Below are 18,385 nucleotides of genomic sequence, written 5' to 3'. Positions count from 1 at the left end.
AAAACAACAAAATTAAGTAAAGATACACTGCTTCAAAAACAACAGGAATACCACAAATACACTCCACTTAGACATTTAGAACCACAAATACATAGTATATAAACATTCTAGAAGCAAAATTAAAAATCACCCAATATGGTCTTTATGCAATGGACCAGGATGAGTTGATTTTACCAATAAAGTTATTGTTGGCAAGTGAATATATGAAGGAATTGCAAATGTGACCATTGGAAGTATGATTGCGTTTAACACCAGGGAGTCTCATCATCTTCATTCCATGTGACCCTTCATTCTATGTGACCATTTGCGATCTTGAAATCCAACTTTAAACACTATCAATTCCAAAACGTCATTGTTGAAAATGATATTCAAAGTAGAAACAAAAGCAGAAACTATGTGTGCAAGCGAAAAAAAGTCAGCAATCTGGTGAGGGTGGTCGTTAAAAGCTATCCAAGATGATGGACTTCAAGAAAGAGTTGTTGAAAGAGTTGTTGAATCAACAATCGAAGACATGAGATTTTGGTGGCGGTCAAGTGAAGATTTTGGGGGCGGGCTAACTGAAGAAAATGAAGAAATGAGATTTAGGGTTTTTTGTTATCTTCTTTTAATAAATAATAATAATTATGATAATAATTAAAAATAAGAATAAGAATACTAATTATAATTTAATATTATAATATAATATTAATAATAATAATAAACTACAACACCAAACATGAATGTTTCGGAACATTTTAAATTTAATTACCCTTTATTTGTTTCTATGTTTTAGGTTTCAAGGCGGCACGACGGTTTTTGACAAAGTTTGTATTAATGAAAAAAAGATTGAAAACATCCAGAAATAAATTAAAGAAAAAAAATCAAATTAATTGATAACGAGATATGATTATAATTACAGACATATCTTTACAAAATTTATTTAGATAACAATTGAATTTTGAACAAACATATACCAACAAGCAAAAAGGTAAGTTGGAATAGAATTAAATTGATAATAATAAATAAAAATTCAAATTAATAATTGGAGAGAAAATAGTAAGCTTTTTTTGTGGTTTATTCTTGATTTAAAAAAAATCGTAAAGGGTAGTAGATTAAGAGTATTCAGTTTTGATAATAAAATATAAATTCAAATATAAAATGTCGGGCTGAGAATAGTAATTGAAATCAAAAGGGAGTTCGTTTTTACAATTCCAATACATTGTTTTCGATAATTCTACTATTTTCATTAATCTTTAAAAGCAATTTACACCCGTCTCATTTATAATCATCAAACACAGGTAAAATACACAGTATGAAAGGGAGCTTAACCTCATCATAGAAGTTCATAGACAAACATACTACAAATTGCAAAAGTGAAACTTTATTTTTTTGATCAAAAAGATAATTTAATAGTATAATTAGATAATATAATATAATAGATTGATATGGATAAAGGTAATTAAAAAATATAAAAAATAAAATTCAAATTTAAATGAAATATATAGTTTATTAGATAATAATATGTATAAAATATTATGTAAAATCCTAACTAAAAAAAAATAATTCGAATTTAGAATAATAAAAAATGAATAAAATAATATAAAATCTAAAGATGTATTATAAATTAAAATCCAAATAGTGATAAACAAATTAAATATTGATTAATTCTAATATTTTCGAGAAGTGGTTAAATTAAATCAAAACAAATAGGTAATTTATATTAATTAGGGGAGAAAAATGAGGAAGAGATTGGTTTATTTTAAATCAATTGTGAAGTAGTTATCAAAATCTAATTTTAATATTAAAAATAAATTTAAATTCCAAAAGAGAAAAATGAGGAAGAGATTGGTTTAATTTAAATCAAATCCTAACTGTAAAGTCATAGCAAAAACAACTTATTAAAGAAAAGTTATGGCAATATATGGAACAACCATACGATTCTTGTGCAAACAACGCATGACCATTTTTTTAGGAAGTGATATTTCTTTTCCCAAAATGTTAAAATAATATAAAAAAAACATATTATTAAAAATGTTTGTATACAATTATGAAAAACAATATAGAGATTCGAATAAAATATCTAGATAAAAAAGTTTTAATAATATATGAATATTTCAAATATAAATTTGGTAGAAAAAATCTGGATATTTTATTTGGGTGAGACAAATTTGAAAAGTTGTTACATAGAATCTAAAATAATAATAAAATATAAAGATTATGTTAACTACATGAGCAAAATTAGGAAATTAGGAAGGCAGTTGTCCTTACAAATATCAACAATCAACAATTACCCTTATATATATCTCGACCTTGTTTTCTATTTTGGAATTACGTGGTATTTACAGTTTCATCAACAATAACATCTACGAACAAGGCAAGCGCAAATAAGAAATTTAGAAATTTGTGAAAACTTCAAATTCTGTCCTACACTCTAATTCCTCATGTATTTAAGTATTTTTCTTCATAGTCTTATTATAGTTTTAAAACCATATATAAAACACTTAGTGTAAACATCACAAATTGAAAATATCGAACGAATTGAGGAAATTTCTCATCAATTTAACCTCTCATAATTTGCACACAACGGAATATATACATGAGATCTTGCAAATCAAAAATATAAAACAAAAATAATGGTCACATGCAAGGTAAAAATTGAGGAATTTTAGGCTGTTCATCATTGAAAAATATATCCTAGAATCCTTTCATTTTTCATTTAGGGTTATACAATTAGGCTTAAATTTAGAGAAATCAATGGCATTACCCAAAATCACTAACAATCCTACTTTATAGCCATGATACAAAATTTGAAGAGTTATATGTACAAAGTAAATTATGAAGTTATAAAATAGATTTTTCAAAGACTTAGAAAAATCTCATCTTTATATTTGAAATGATATCATCAATCACTACTATAGAAATCGGGTTACATGATGTTTCTTCAATGTCATATAACAGTATACCTATCGTTTTTTAAAACGTCGAGTGATCCACTGTCAAGTATTATGGGATAACTTGACTAGAGAAAAACATCAAGTTATATATTTCTTGACATGTATTTTGTGTCAAGAATATTAACAAACTTGACATTTGTAAGATGTCAAGTATATTAATTCTTGACATTGGTTTCTTTTGTAGTTACAATGCTTTCTTTGATATCTCTTAATTGGAATGCTTGATTTCTTCTAGCCTCTCATTCGTTATCATCTTGGAGTTCTTTCGACAAAATGGGGTGTTTTTTCTTATGATGTTCTCCTTTGAATAACGATGATAATGATCTAATCATCCTCTGTGTTTTCTCATCGCCCTTTGGTTTGTCTATACTTGACTTTATTGCTTTTGTGAGCTTTTCTCTAGCTCCTTCCTTGTACTTCTAACTTTTAAATAATGAATTCTGCCATTGGGTTCGAAGTGTGATGAGAATGCTATGGATGTGTTAATCTAGTTGAATTGAATTTGCATGTTCCTACCGATCCTTCTTTATCCTCTAGTATTTTGTTCAAAATAACAAAAATGTCGGTGTGTGATGTTGACCCTATAGGGTCACATTAGTTTAAATCGTTTTTTGGACTAAGAATAGTGAACCATTATACAAAAAAAAAAAAAAAAAAAAAAGAGTTAAGAGTCATTAAAACATCACTCAACTCAATAGATGAATTGAGAAATAAAACCTAAAAACAATGAAAGCAACACGACCCAAAATTAGTTTTAAAATAATGGAAATAGAAATAGTGACCTCCCTTTGAATGATTGTACTTTGAACAGTTTCTATATTAAAACCCTATACATACTTTGATGATGTTGAAGAATGGGCAACCATTTTGCATTAGGGTATCAGCAATAATACCCATCTTTTTCTTTTATAAATATTTCATACATAATTTAATTCTATGTTTTTTCTTGTTCACCCTTATTATTCAACTAAGCATAAATGTATTGGTCCTATGATATGATATTATTTAATATGTGACACTAACTTTACCAAACCAAAAGGGGACTTTAAAAAAGTAAAAATATATTATATTTTTTCAATGAATGGATTAGATATAACCAACAAAGCAAGGACAAGGATGTCATTCAACATTCTGTATGTATATATAAATATGTGTGTACAAATTTAATGGGTCATGTTATGTTATCATGTCACTAGCTTCATATCTGATTAATTAGGCCCGTAGTTAATTATTTCTATATATATATATATATATAAACCTCTTAATTACTTTGGGAATTGTTCCTCTGCAATTTAATTACTTCAAGACAACTGTATTTGTATATAATTTACCTCATGTAAAAAATAATAATAATAGTAACATGTAGCTTTATATATATATATATATGATTTTGATCTCTATACTATAACTTGTTAAATTTTAGACTCTATATTTTCAATAAATCTTAAAATTTAGTCCTACGATCAGCTGGTTTATTATTGACTTTTTTTTTTTAATAAACTTTTATATTATTTATTGACTATAAATTTTGAAAACCTTACATGACTATAATCTCAATTTCAATAAAAATTAACTTTAAGGATTAAATTTAAGATTTATTGGAAGCACATGAACTAAAATTAGATATTTAAAACTATAGGACTAAAATTGAACCAAGTTGTAAAATATATGAGTTAAAAAAGTATTTTGACCTATATATATATATATATTTAAATTAAGTTAACTATTTTCTACACATTCGAAAACCTTGTTTACTTTTCTTTACAACTATACTCCATTCTTTATAATTCTTACGGACATAATTGGTAAGAGTTTATACTAAATTATAGGATCAAATTGATAACATAATACTTGTAATTTATAGAAATAGTAAAGCCCAATTTTGTTTTCTAATCAATCCTTGATAATTATATTTAATTTTATCTTATAATATACTTTTTATAAATAAATAATGGGATTTAGATTATATTTTAAATATAGGCATTAAATTATTATTTTGGCTTCCGTTTGGATTTCATTCTATTTTTGTCCATAAATTTTTAAATGTTTAATTTTAGTCATTTTATTTTCATAGAAATGTTAAAATTAGTTCATACAGCTACTTTATGATTTTTTTTTCCCAAAACAATGTAATATCTATTAGCTTTCGCTTTTTAAATTGGGAAAATATATTAATATAGTTTCTTTTTTTCATGAAAATTAGTATTTATCCAATTTTGACAAAAATTTACTTTTAAGGACTACATATTGAAAATAGATTAAAATATTATTTTGATTTCTTTACTTTGGAGTTTGTTCAACTTTAGTCCATGTATATTTTCAAATGTTCAATTTTAATTCATGCATATATTTTTAATAAATCTTAAATTTGCACCGTATTACTAGTTTATTGTTGAATTTTCTAAAATTTTTTGTCATCTATTAGCATTTTCATTGTCATCTTGAAAATATATTAGTATATTGTATTTTCTTACATGAAAACTAGTATTATTATTATTAATTAGAAAATTTAAATAAAAATTAATTAAATGAGACTAAATTTAAGATTTATTAAAAATGTAGGGACTAAAATTAAACATATTGAAAACAAACACGGTATTTTTCACTTTGAAAGTACAATAATTAAATTTAAAATCATTAAAATTACATAAATTAAAAATATATAATTCTAAGTACAAGAATAAAAATAAAACGAAGAAATTAAAATAGTATTTTAACTTCAAATGGGGGATGTACTATATATTTACTTCATTTTACCTTTTTTTTTTCTTTTATTGTTTCCTTTGTTTTTTCTATTTCCCTTTTTGGGTCAAAAAGAGAGGTGAATATTGCTAGAAGTTGTCCAAATTGATAGGGACTTCACTTCATTTTAAATAAACACCGTACCTGATTAAAGGGGCGAGAAGACAGAGAGATCATTATGCCAAAAATGAAGCAACACATAATATTGGATTTAGAATAAGTTTTCCACTATTTTGAAAATATTAGATAATATGAGTGTCGTATTAGATAAACATGCAATTTCATCTAATATCAGAGTTCATGTAAATTCTAAATAGATATTAGAGACAAAAAGAAAAAAAAAAAAAAGAGAGAGAGAGAGAGAAATTCGGTGGAAGAATAGTAAACCTAGAAAGATACCATCTTAATAGAACATGTCGAGGATCCCACATTAGAGAAATCAATGTACCTTTGTATAAGATAAATGAGATACTTTTTTTTATTGTCAATTGATTTTGATATAGAACCCATATATGTATATAATAGGAAATATTTTTAACTTACAAATTAACTAAACCAGCATTTATTTGGTTATCATTGAGGCTTCATTTGATTAACCAGTTGATTTTTGAAAATTAAGCTAATAAACAATACCATCTCCACTTGTTGATTTTTTTATTATAAGAATAGTGTTTTTAAGAACCGAGTCAAATTTTGAAAACTAATAATTTTAAAACCTGTTTGATAATCATTTTACTTTTTGTTTTTGAAAATCTTGCTTATATATACTACTTATATTTTAAAGTTTCTTTTAGGTGGACTTTAGCCAAAAAGTTCAAGATTTGTGCACGTTCCTATTTGGAAGGATGCAACTTCTTAACCACTGCAACTTCGACTCCTGCTAATAGTTTAGCCCACTCATTGTTGTTACTCTAGAAATTTTCTGAGAAGCTAATCATAGGTTCTTCTCTTCATCGGAACAATAGGGTCATTACGTTCATTATTAAAATTTTTGAAGGGATAGAATTGAAATCCAAAATAAATCTTCCATGGAAAAGCAAGTTGATTGGTTAATTCAATAAAAAAAAAGGACTTTGAAAATATAGAAGAAGGGAATCTATGCACAACATCCACCATAAAAGGACAAGCCATAACATATGAGAAGCTATACGACTCAACTTCAACATAGTTGTGTAATCTACTTTTTGTAAGGGTATTGAAAGAAATTAATTCAATTTTTGAAGAAAAACTAAAAGAGAAAAATACTTGTTTTTGTTTTCTGAAATTTGACTAAGAATTCACATGTTTATTTATGAAGGATGAAAACGATTCTAAATAGGGTGGTGTTACACTACAAGAAAACACCCCTTTCTTGACGCTTCAAATCGTCAGAAAATGGTAAAAACTGCGTCTGAAGATCCAAGTTTGTTGTCAAGAGTTATATATTCGTCAGGAGTACAACTCTCGACGTGGCATCCCATAGCGTTGGGAGTTTGTATAAACTCCTGACACCTGTTATACGATGTCAAGAGTTTAATTTCAGAAATTCAAAATATGAATTTGAACTCCCGACGGCTTATCAGCCGTCAAGAAATATAGAAACTTTCGACGTTTTTCATCGAGAGATAGTCATTTTTTTTAATTTTAAATTAATTTTTTTTTCAATTTGATCTGAATAACAAAAAATATATAACATTATTAAGCACCTAAAAATATTCACATAAGAAATAAAACAAACAAATAAAGTCGATAGTATTCTTTATGATACAAAAGAGAGAAAAGTTGGTAAAATGGTCTACAAAAGAAATATGTCTTTACAATTACATAAAAGAAATAACTCTCAACATCTCTCCAACATAGCATCTCCAACAACATTTCCAACATCATCTCCAAACAACATCCTACAAAAAAAAAAAAAAAAAAAAAAAAAAACAAAAAAAAACAAAAAAAAAAAACAAAAACAAAAACAAAAGCCATAAGTTGAATCCTACAAATTCACAAAACAAAGAAAATCCTACAATCCTTTAAAACAAAGAAATGAGTAATAATTTTACAAAGAAAAGAAAAACAACACACTTCCAAGACTACATGTTCTCAACCTGAAACCTCCACAAATACACAAAGACCACAAGTTAAACTCCAAAAGAATAACTAATCTCAACTCATCCCAAATAACATTCAAAATGCACAAGCTTTCACAATCAAACAAAAGCCATTAGATGATGATGGAACGAACACATGCGCAGCGGAAGAAAAAAAAAGATCTAAAGTAATCTAATTAGATTAATTATGAAAATAAACATGCATGCAATCAAACAAGTAAAAGGAAAAAAGAATACAACATTTATAGTCTTTGAATCTTCTCCAAATCAATTTCAATCTCCTTGCGAATGGTTTGTAGACCACTACGAGAGTCTTTCCGACTATTCTCTGGCCTTAGAACGGGAAGGTGGAATCCGGTGAGTGACTAATTTGGAGAGGAAAAAACTAAAGCTTTGAGAGGAAAAGGTATGAGATTATCACACAATCTCATCTAAACCCACTATGGCCAAGAGTTCTTCAAAAGTATTAAATACTCCCTTTTAAAGACCATTACATGCAAACATGCAACTTCAAGTTTGATGAGAATTTTATACTAAAAAATCCACCAACTCAAAAAGTAGGATTTAGTGGGACAAGTGTCTTCAAATGAAGACAATACTTAGCCATGCAAAAGTTGGCATTTTCCACTCACAAATGTTGGATCTTTCCACTAACTTGGTCAAAGTTTGACTCTTAAAGTCCAAAGTCAACCAATTTGACTTTTTTACTTTCAAAAATCAAAAGTCAACAATTTGACTTTTATTGCGTTTTTTACCTAGTCAACAATTTGACTTTTAATGCAATTTTGACCAAATTCATTTAATTTCAAAATTAATTCTAATAATCAATTTTAAAATTAAATTAATATTAGATAATTAATTAAAAAATTAACTAATTTAATTTAATATCAAATCCAACAAAAATCCCAATTTTTATGAATCCCTTTTCATAATCTTGATATTTAAATCTTATTTAAATATCTCTTATTTTCTCTCTTTTTATGTTTAATTCACAATTAAATATTAGGTTAAATATATCATATATATTTAATGCTTTACTCCAAAAACCGAACTTTGAACACTTCAAATTCGTTGGTCACACTGTTTTAAGGTTTAGTTCGATATGAGCTAGTAGGGGGACCTCATGGACCTATAGAGCATGGACTGCAACGATCAACGATTAACCGGTTAAACTCTTTAACCTAATTAACTACCATTCGTTAACTATCGGGTCACTCTACTAAAGCCTAATAGTTGCACTCCCCTCACTGTAGATATATTATGTCTACTCGATATAACCCTGATTTGTAAGTTAACTCTTCACAGGTTGTTCGTAATAACGGTTGGATCAAAAGTTGTTTTACCCCGAGATTACATCTTGCTCCTTAAGTCCCACTGATCCTCTAATAAATAATTGGTTTGTGATCCAATCACTAAACCGAGTCTCTCTTGGGCATTGAGAGGGTGGGGCCATTGTTCAAAATCCGGAATCAGCACTTAAGGGAACAACCTCTCAACTATCCCTAAAAGCGGGTAGGAATGAATTCCGTCTTGCACCCTATGTCCCTAGCTATCTACCCGGTCTTACCCCAGAAATGGAAAGCTTATTGAGTCAACGTTGTTGAGCCAATCCTCACCCATACAAATCTAAGGATAATCCCGAATAAACAGGAGTTCATAGTTAGCTTAAGATTAAGGTCAGTTACCCAGGTCATCTCTTTGAAATAGTCAGTCTTAAATAGTAAACAACGTTATAAAGTAAGAGTGACTTAATTCTTCATTCGATCTTACACAAACTCATTGCAGAGGACGCCCACACTCCTCATGTCAATACATGAATGAATTAGGATCACTTTGTTTGTAGCACTTTACAACAAATTGTAACAACTACAAAGTGGGCCACATCCAATAGTGTTACCAGAATAAGGTGTCCAACCTTATTCGTATACTATAGACCATTTTAGCTATTTACTAAACTTGATCCATTCTTATGTCTCTACATAAAGTTCATGTATTCTTATAATAGCCATGTATCTTTAGTTTATTAGATTTAGACTTTACAAGTGCAATTCACATATTCAATAACAGTTTTATTGAATAAATGTCGATAACATCTTTATTGATGATATAATATGTTTAACATTACAAACTGTGAGTTTTAGGACATACAACCCAACAGATGAATCTTACAATCCTACAAAACGAAGCAAATGAGTACACTTCCAAGACTACATATTCTCAATCTGAAACCTCAAAAAACACACAAAAATCACAAGTTGAACTCCAAAAGAAACAAAAAAAATCACAAATTCATAAACTTTCGCAAACATTCATAGTTCATAAACTTCCACACAACCCATCCCAACCCATCTCACACATCCAACACAACATTCAAAATTCATAAACTTCCACAAACAAACAAAAAAAAAAACTCCAAGTTGAACTCCAAAACAAGTATAACTAATCTCAACTCACCCCACACAATATTCAAAATTCATAAACTTCCACAAAAAACAAAAAAATTCAAGTTGAACTCCAAAACAAGTACAACCAATCTCAACCCACCCCACACAACATTCAACTTTCATAAACATCCACAAACACACAATAACTCCAGAAAAGACATCAAAATCAAGTTGTTTGGCTACCATAACTATAGGATAGCCAACAATTCATTATCATAAAGCTACTAGTAAGACATAACTACTTTTCTACCATAATTGTAGGATAGCAACATATTAGCCAACTAGATAATGAAATAATCATACCTAATTCGATAGCCCTTCTCTCTGTGATCGTATCATATCTTCAATCATTTTCTTCATTTCTTCCATTTGTCTTGTATGATCCTCTCTCATTTGTTTTTTAACGTCTTTAAGATCCTCAATCCTCGATTATGACTGTTCGAAATTAGCTTTCAATTCCCCCACCTCCCTACTTTCCGTTCTTTGAGTATATGATGAACTCGATGAGCTACTACCCCTTCTTGACTTAGGTTTAGGGCCCCAACCTAGGCCTTTTACATGATCGGGTCGTCTACCCAAAACTGTCTCACAAATTTCGTCCTCTGTTAGTGGTTGGGAACCTTTTAGAGTGGGGTTGGATTGTAATTCCAACATTTTATTCTGCACATATTAATTAAGTGTCTAAGTATGAGTAATTGAACTTACAAATGAAAAACAAAATGAAAACAAAACAAAACTGATTACATGTGCATCCTCAGCTACCTGATTCATGAACTTGTCACCTTTAGAGTGTGTTTCTTTAAATAGGTCAACACGTCCTACTTCTCAATCTTGTTTTTCCTACAACTCAGATTGAATTTGCAGTAACGACTTCGATCCACCTAAATGGTCCGCTTTGTATATGTTACAATTGTTGTAAAGTGCTATAAATGATATGATCCTGTTCATTCATGTGAAGACATATGAGTGGGGGTATTCTATACAATGGAGTTTGTATAAGACCGGACCACTAAATGACTAGTCTCATTATATAACATCGTTCATAACAGAGACTTACATTTCACCAGGATGACCGTAAGTGACATGACCTGAATCTTGAGTGAGTTGTAAACTCCTGTCTATGAAGTCTTCTTTGATTTATATGGGTGAGAATGGCTAGATCACCAACTCAATAGGCCTACCATTTTATGGATTCATCTGATCGGGGAGCTGGGAACACAACTACACACGAAGGAATTCATTACTTTCCCAATATCGGGATAAGTAGATAAATTGCTCCTTCAAGGGCTGATTCCGAGGTTTGAACAATGTGGCACAACATCTTCTCCTGGCCCGAGAGAGATTTGGTCATAGTTGGACCATGATTTGTTGTTCATTTGAGGGATCAGTGGTACTTAAGAAGTTAGATGTAACTACGGGGGCAAAACGATAAATATAATTGCTATAATGTATTTGATACATTATAATATAAAGTTTATTTGAGAGAAAATAAATATTTGAATATGATTCAAATATTAATTATATGAATACGATTCATATTGTTGAATTTAATATAAATTAGATTTATATTGAATACCATTAATGAGAGAATTAAAATTATAGGTTATATTGTATGTGATACAATATTAAACCATAGGTTATATGTTTAATGTCATATAACCTATAGTTATACATACATACATACATACATACATACATACATACATACATATGTATATATATATAGTTTTATTTAAATTTAAATTAATTTAATTTATTTTTAATTTTAATTTGAATTAATAGGAGAGAAATAATTTTCCTCCCTCATTTTCTCTCAACGCACTACATGAATGATGGGTGTGGTTGAGGATTATTCTCTTCCTCACAACATTCAAAAGTTTTTTACAAAAAACACAAAAGATCTCTCTCGGAGAAAAGTTCTCAGGATCACACAACCCTCTTCCTCTCACAAACTCCATCCCTCTCTTCCAAATTACCACGAGCCCCCAACTCCTTGGATTGTCAACATAGAGAATACAGTTGAATCTAATTGGTGGTGTCCTTTTTGGTTCACTCTTTGTTCGTGATTTTCGATTTGAGGAATTTCTGAAGATCGTATCTTCATAGGTAAGGGCTTTCTAATCCCTAATTCCTTTTCTTTATTTTATTTTATGAGCATGCTGTAAAATTTAATTCTTGATGTATATTTTTGTTTCTGTAAAACTGATGTTCTGTGAAAATTAAAAAATTGGGACAATCCCCTTCCGTTACAAACCTTCGCTGGTTCCTACATTACCAAGCTAAGGTACCCAGTCTTATGTTGGGATTGGTGTCCTAATTCTTCCGGAGTCTCATAGTTTGTAAACAGTTTATACACATTGTTAATAATAAAATAAGTGTTATTTTATTTGCATTTACTCATATCCAATAAACAAAGATCCATGGTTATTTTATGTAAACTTAAGTATGTATATGAGATATACAAGTGGATCATGCCTTAAGTAATAACCTAAATGGTCTGTAGTATAAGAATAAAGAAGGGATATCTTATTCTGGTGACACTATGAATACAACCCACTTTGTAGATAGTTATAAGTGTTGTAACATGCTACAAATAGTCTAATCCTGACCATTGAGACTTACATGTGGAGACAAGCGAGCGGGAGTGTCCTATACAAAGAGTTTTTATAAGACCAGACAATAAGATGATTAGTCTCTTTATATAACGTCGTTGATAATTGAGACTTACATTTCACTAAAATGACCATAGGTGACATGACCTTAATGCTGAGTGTTTTGAGAACTCCTGCCTATGAGGGCAATCCTTTGATTAGTATGGGTGAGAGTGGCCAGATTGCCAACTCAACAAGCCTACCTTTTGATGATTTGTCTGATTGGGGAGCTAGAAACTCAGTTCCACAAGATGAAATTCACTCCTTCCCCGAAGTAGGGGTAAATAGATAAAATGATCCCTTAAGGGTTGATTCCGGGTCTTGAACATAGTGGTCACATCCTCTCTTTGAAAGAGAGGACTCAATCATAATAGGACTATGACTTATTGTTCATTAAAGGAATCAGTGGTACTTAAGGAGTTAAATGTAACTATAGGGAAAAAACGGTAAATTGGCCTAACTGTACTTACGAGCGATTTGTGAAAGGTTATCGCACTGTTGATTAGTTATGTGGACACAGAAATATATCTGTATTGAGAAGAGTGTAGCTGTCGGTCTTTAGTGGAGTGTTCGACAGTTAATAGATGGTGGATCTTGTGATTAAAGAGTTTAATCAGTTATTCACATATTATTGGAGCTTTAAGCTACAGGTTCATAAAGTCCCATTGGTAGCTCAATGGGTTCAAGTTGAGAATTAGATTTTGGGTTAGTTTTAAGTGTTCAAATTAACAAGAGAAAATTCAATTATATTTGATATAATTGGCATGATGTATGAGATATATTAATTGGAGGATTTGATATAAATATGATTTATATCAAGTACCATAAAGTAGAAAAAGAACTATGGTTTATATGTTTCATGAGATGAAATATTAAAACTATAGGTTATAAATATAATTTATTTATAATATATTAATTATATGATATTTAATTCTTTTTGTCTATAACCGATTGAGTGGGAGGTTATTGGAAGTTTTATGGTAATCGTGAGATAAAAAGGAAAATTGTTTTCCAAAATTAGTAGTTCCATTCGGAAATTACTCACGGAAAAAACTATCAAGTAAAAGAGTTTTACTAAGCGATAGCGTTGATAGAGACTAAAAAATTGTGTAAAGTTAATTATATGATAGTCATTCAGCTGATCGTTGCTACATGATCGATTAGCAAAGTCTATGCAATAGATTTGTGTTTTCTAAACTATTGAGTATATCGTCTATGCGATAGACAGTTTCATATCTCCCACTTACTTAATCGTCTACTCGATCGCATACCTTCTCTCTTCCTCAAGCCAAGATCAAACAGAGCCCACAACTCCTGAATTCTCACACCGAGAATACTAAGGTAACACTTGTGGTAGTGTTCAACATCTGTTCGTGAATCGAGTTGGACTTGATTGGGTTCGAGGAGCATTCAGATGAACGTTATGTTCGTGGTTGTGTTGTTTTGGTCGTTGCGTTCGAGTGTTGTTGTTTTTGAATGCATTGGAGATTTGATCGAGGGATTCTTGAAGAATGGTTCTTCAAAGGTATGCATACTCTATCCCTTGAATCACTTGTAGCATGCTGTAATATCTATATATGCATGACCTGTTACTTTCCGTTTTAGACTATAATTGTTTGTGTTCATTCGAATTGAAATTGGAATGATCCTTTTCGCTGCTCATGGAAATCCTCTGGGTCGATTTCCTTCACCTTATCCCTATACTATAGACCTTTTAGGCTAAATCTTGAACATTGATCCCTGTATGTTCCACATACAGTTCAAGACTCATAAGGCAGCTGTTGGGTTTTATGTCCTAAAACTCATGGTTTGTAAACAATAAAAACTTATTCTGAAAAATTCAATAAGTTGCTTATTTCGATTTAGAAATAAATTCAATAAACTAAAAGATCCATGACTATTATATAAGTACGTGAACTTTATGTGGAGACATAAAAGTGAATCAGGTTCGAGTAAATAGTCAAAATGATCTATAGTATATGAATAAGGTTTGGTACCTTATTCTAGTAACACTATTGGATGTGGTCTACTCTGTAGTTATTACAAGGAGTTGTAAAGTGCTCGTAATTATAGCAGGCCAATTTACCATTTTCCCCTGTAATTACATCTTCCTCCTTAAGTACTACTGATCTCTCTAATGAACAATACAACATAGTCCTATTATGTGTGAACACCTCTCGGGTCATGAGAAGGTGTATGGCGCCACATCGTTCAAGCCCTGGAATTAGCCCTTAAGGGAGCTATATATCTACTTACCCATGCCTCAGGGAAGGAGTGAATTTCATCTTGTGTAATTGAGTTCTCAGCTCCCAAATCAGACAAATCCCAAAAATTATAGGTTTAAGTCAGTGTTCTGGCCACTCGCACCCATGCAAATCAAAGAACCGCCCTCAATGGTAGGAGTTCCCAACTCACTCAGAATTGATGTCATGTTACCTATAGTCATCCTAGTGAAGTGAAATCTCAGTTATGAACGGTGTTATATAACGAGACGTTAACACTTCGTGATCAGGTCTTATACAAACTCTTTGTATAGGACGCCTCCGCTCGCATGTCCCCTATACGAATGATCAGGATCGGATCATCTGTGACAAGTCACAACACTTATGACCATTCCACAAAATGGGCCACATCCGTAGTGTTACCAGGATAAGGTTTCCTTCCTATATCCATATACTACAGACCATTTTGGTTATCACTCAAGACATGATCCATTTGTATGTCATCACATACATGCTTGAGTTACATACAAATAACCAGAGATTTTATGTTTATTGGTTTGTGGTAAAATCTAAATGTGCAAAGTCAAGTAATGAAGTAAATATCATTTATATTATACATCACAAGTGTTCGTACAAAGTCGTTTACAAACTACTGGACACGAGACTTTAGGGCACAAACCCCAACACACCAATATTGCCTTTTTCATTGTTCCGACCATTACCATGATATCGACCTCCCTCATTATGATTTTTTCCACTTTTTTTTCCAATATTCTACCATGATTAGAAGGATAGGTTGTAGTGAGAGATGGGATCTCCTCGGACTCCTGGGTACCTATTCAAGAATGAGCATAGACCGAGCTTGATAGAACTGAGGTGGAGGAGCACTTTGTCGGATAAGTGTAGCAACTCCACCATTGGCAAGCTGATCATTTGTTACTAGAGCTCCAACATTCTTAAGCTGATCTGATAAACTCTTGAGGCGCTGGCAATAAGAAGCGACACTAAAAAAAATACTCCATGTTGGTATACGAAAACTCATGTTCAAGATTAACTGCCCGAGAGTTTTTGTTATCTTGGAATATGTCACGCAACCTATTCTAAGCTTCCATGGTCGTAGCATCAGGTTCCAGAATAATGTGCAACAAGTCATGTGAGATCGTTGCATAAATCCATTGAAGGACAGTAGCATCCATAGTCAACCAAAGTTCATTCTCCTAGTTAGTTTGGGGCACTTTTTCTTTGCCTCTAGCGAGAGGAATAATGTGGTGAAGTACTCTATGGGAACATACAGGAATCTTAAACAACTCTGCCCATGTCGCATACTGAACATGCTCCATTTCCAGAATAATGGAAATATAATTCTTGATATGTGATACTGCTAGAGCAGGATGAAACGGATGCTTGGAGTCAGTCATTGTGGATGTGATCCTTCATATCCAAGACCGGGGAGGCAAGCGGCTCGGACGCGAGACCAAAGATGAAGGCGCGACAACGGCTCATACTCGGAATCGGTGGCATGACGGAGGCTCGAACGCGAGACCAGAGAAGATTGGTGATGGCAAGCTGGCGATGTTAAGACCAGTGAGACGCGGTTGAAGGCTCTACCTTAACGGCTGAAGAAGAAGAAGTGATAGGGAAGAATAAAATAAATGAGAAAAAAATTAACCTAATCAGCTTAAAATCTCTGATACCATCTGAGATAATCTTTCATTTCTATTAATCTTAATCCCATATATATACAGAGGTATAAAAGGTATTTAGGTAAAATAAAGAACAACATAACCAACGATAGAAATTACAGTTGCACACATCCTATATTTACATCATAAAATATATTGATTCTAACAATTTTTCTGTCTAAAAAGAAATAAAATGAAGTTAAGTTTTGAAAACTAAAAATTAACTTTTGTTTATAGAATTTGATTAGAAATTTGATTGTCTCGTCTTAACAAAAAATTTAAAAATATATAAAGAAAAAGTTGGAGAGAAACAAACATACATTTTAAAAATATAAAACTAAAAACAAAATTGTAGTTAAATAATTGTTGTTTTTGTATGACTCCATATTATAATGTTCAACATTTTATTTTTAATTAATCATGTGCAAAAGCACTGATGAAATGTACTACGGGTGAGTGAAGCAATTCCGAAAATCGAGATGAATGACTGAAACTTTAATAAAGATGGTTTAATAGAGATGGTTTTGAGAAAATCAGTAGCATCCATGATTAATACAGCCGTGGATGAAGGATTAAACCTCCGACTTCTTGGTATGAAGGTCAGATTGAAGGTCATGTCAATACTACTAAATCAAGCTCATTTTGATTGGATACTCATGATTTTATCCATAGTTTTCTAAAAATGGACACATAGATGGTCACAGTCAGTTTGAGTGCAAAACCAACATGGACGGATCAATAATCACCCTTAAAATGTACTTTCTTTTAATATCTTTGGAACCGTTCTAAAATTAGTGATTTTATTTAAGAAATACTTCAAATATAAAATTCATATATTTTCTTTTTTGTTTGGTTATATATATATATATATATATATATATTTTTGAAGGTTCTATAATTTTTTTTAGTAAAATTCGGGTAGGAAAATTTGAATCACAAATCTTTTAGATAGTAAAAGTGCTTAATAATGAATCAATTTATGGGATTTGTTTTAGTACCAATTGATGGTCCCTTATTAGGAAATGTTGTTAAGATAAGTACTTTTTTAAAGCAAAAGTTCTTTAATTTTGAGCACTAAAGTAAAAAGTTCTTAATAACAAAACCCTCTCTTATATTTAGTTCTATACCATTAAAAGTGATTATTTTAAGTTCTTTGTGCTTCAAGTATTAGGGCAAATAATACTCACTAAAGCAGTTCTTAATTAAATGATTTTCTTCACTTTTCCCTAAAAGTACTTCTAAATTTTCTTTTAGTACAACTAATCTTTTGTAGTCTCGGTGATTGAATTAACTTTAGTCATGAAAAGTATTCTATTAACCTAAATCTACTTTAAAAATGCTACGTTTGACATGGTCTAACTGTGAGTATATTTGATTAAGCTTTAATATGGTGAAAAAGTGACATGGTCACCTCTAAGGATTGGATTTTTAGTTCATTCAAATACCACAGTTATTGACATTCAATTTTATTTACAGAAAAAAAATGTGATGAGAATAAATTTAAATTAACGTTAAGAAAAGATTTTTGGTTCCTAAACTTTCATGAAAGTAACAATTTAGTTCTTGAACTTTGATTTGTAACGATTTAATTCCTGTATTTTCAATTTTGTAATAATTTAGTCCATAAATT

The 18,385-nt window shown here is 30.5% G+C and overlaps 1 pseudogene; it reads right to left on the bottom strand.

Annotated features, from left to right (window-relative positions):
• Positions 1-15,908: 15,908 nt before the first annotated feature.
• LOC120067631 lies at positions 15,909-16,787 on the bottom strand (annotated as a pseudogene).
• Between the last annotated feature and the right edge of the window lie 1,598 nt (positions 16,788-18,385).

This window comes from Benincasa hispida, chromosome 12, assembly GCF_009727055.1.
Source record: "Benincasa hispida cultivar B227 chromosome 12, ASM972705v1, whole genome shotgun sequence".
In the NCBI taxonomy this organism is placed as follows: Eukaryota; Viridiplantae; Streptophyta; class Magnoliopsida; order Cucurbitales; family Cucurbitaceae; genus Benincasa; species Benincasa hispida.
This window is presented reverse-complemented; position numbering and strand designations above follow the sequence as displayed.